Consider the following 2,753-nt stretch of genomic DNA (forward strand, 5'->3'; position numbering starts at 1 on the left):
TGTTCGGGGGGTTCTCATGTGGATTCTCCAAACGGATTACCAAACGCAGATGTGAACCAAGGGTAAGAAGGCTAATGGATGTTTAGAAAACCCTTGTGCAAGTTATGTTAACCACATGAGGACCGCCGTACGTAAATTTACGGCCTCATGTGCTGGTACCTAAAGACCGGACTATTGCCGAAATACGTCCGGCCTTTAGGTACCTTTCTGGCGGGGGGAGGGGTGCGGGGGGGACAGGGGTTAGGTGTTACTAACACCTAACCCCTTCCTCCATAACGTCCAGTCGGAACTGAGTCCGACTGGACGTGTTAACCCTTTCGATCGCGCCGTCAAACATCACGGCGCGATCAAAAGGGATCCGCCGACAGGTTAACCCGATCGGCACCCCCCGCGGCGAGATCGGGGGGTGTCGATGTCAGTACAAGGTAGTCTGGGGTCTGGCCAGTGACCCCAGACTACCGGAGCCCCCACATACCTGGTGATCCTGCCAGGCGGTGGAGGAAGTGAGCGATGTGTCTCACTTCCTCTGCAGCTTACAGGACACGAGCAGGCTCATGTCCTGCTCGTGTCCTGTCTGCTACTGTGCTGAATCAGCTGATGCTTTCATCAAAGCATCAACTGATTCAAGTGTCCTACAGGGACACATGAAAAAGTTAAAAAAAAGTAAAAAAAAAATAAATAAAGTGTATGAAAAAAGTAATAAAGTTCTAAAGTCCAAAAATCCCTTTTTTCTATACAAAATGAATTATATAAAAAAAAGCACTAAAAATTAAAAAAAGCAATGCATATTTGGTACCGCCGCGTCCGTAACAACCTGTACAATAAAACTGAAATAATATTTAATGTACACGGTGAACGTCGGAAAAAAAAAACGGAAAAAACTCGCCGGAAATAATGATTTTTTGCCATCTCATCCTACAAAATATGCTATAAAAAGTGATCAAAAAGTCATATTCACCCCACAACAGTGCCAATAAAAAGCGCACATTTTCCCGCAAAAAATAAGCCCTCAACCAACACTGTCAACCGAAAAATAAAAATGTTACGCCTCTCAGAAGATGGCGATGCAAAAATCACTGATTTATGTCCCCAAATGTGTTTTTGTTCTGCAGAATTAGTATCGCATAAAAAAATAACATAAATGAGGTATCGCCGTAACCGTACCGACCCGCAGAATAAAGGACACATGTTACTTATGCTGTACGCTGCATGGCGAAAAATTTAAAATGTAAAACTCTATGCAGGATTGATTTTTTTTTTTTTTTAATCCAGCAAGAAAGAGTTAATAAAATGTAATCAGTAAGTTGTAGGCACCCAAAGATGGTGTCATTACAAAATACATCGCATCCCGCAAACAACAAGCCCTTATATGGCCATGTCACCAGAAAAATAAAGAAAATATAGCATCTAGCAATGTCAAGGCAAAACCCCCCAAAAATCGCCAAATTATTAGAACACAACTGGCTGCGGCAGGTAGGGAATATATAAGCTGTGCGAGCGAATATCAGGGGACACCCCAGATTTACAGCTTATGAGGGAAAAAACACCAGAAGTGACCCCCAATGTGACCCCCAGAGTGACTCCCCCAATCATAGGAGCTACTGGGACATAGTAGGGAATTTGGTGTCTGCAATGTTCTCCGCACAGCTTATATATTCCCTCTTCGCCATCCGCTGTGCAGTCACGTCTGGGATACTAATACTCACTACACCCCCTGATAAATTCTTTGAGGGGTGCAGTTTTCAAAATGGGGTCACTCCTTTGGGGAATCCACTTTTCTGGTACCTTACAGGCTCTACAAACATGACATGGCGTCCAGATACCAAACATCAAAATCTGTACTCCAAAAGCCGCATCGCGCTCCTTCGCTTCTGCGCCCTGCTGTGCGCCCAAACTGCAGTTTATGACACATGTATGACACTGGTGTACCCGTTATATCGGACGTAATGTCATATGTGGGTATAAACTGATATTAGGGCACAGCTGGACGCAAAAGGGAAGAAGGGTTATTGGGTTTTTGGAGCACAGACGGTTTGGTTTTTGGATGCCATGACACTTTTGTAGATCTGAAATGCCAGTAAAGTGGAATCCCCTGATATGTGACCTTATTTTGGAAACTACACCCCTGAAGGATTTCTCCAGGGGTACAGAGAGCATTTTTAACCCCCAAGTGTTGCTATAACTTATTATCCATAAATGAATACGAAGCTGATTGTGAGAGGTGAAAATGACAATTTTTCCAGGAATCCGTCATTTCAGTGCGTAATATGTTGTGCCCGGCTTGTATCAGAGATGAACGCTCTAAAAGCTGTTGTGCCCGGGATACCCGCTTACCAGTTTTTGGAGTGTCTCTGCTGACATAAGTTGGGCACAACATATCGGGCACTAAAATGGCGAATCTCTGGAAATTTTTCATTTTTAACTTCTCATTATCAGCTGTGATTTCATTTCTGGAAACTAAATAAATGCAACACTCAGGGGTTAAAAATGCTCGCTACACCACTTGATAAATCCCATGAGTGGGGTAGTGTCCAAAATGGGGTGACATGTCTGCGGATTCCACTTTATTGGCAATTCAGGGGCTTTGCAAAAGTGGCATGGTGTCCTAAAACCAAACTGTGCTCCAAAAACCAAAAAAGCGCTTCCCTTCTGTGCCCGGTTGTGCCCAAATAGCCATTTATACCCACATATGGCATTAAGTCCGTTATCCGGGGTACACCAGTGTCATACATGTGGGCATACACCGCTATTTG

The sequence above is a fragment of the Leptodactylus fuscus genome, chromosome 2 (genome assembly GCF_031893055.1).
Source record: "Leptodactylus fuscus isolate aLepFus1 chromosome 2, aLepFus1.hap2, whole genome shotgun sequence".
In the NCBI taxonomy this organism is placed as follows: domain Eukaryota; kingdom Metazoa; phylum Chordata; class Amphibia; order Anura; family Leptodactylidae; genus Leptodactylus; species Leptodactylus fuscus.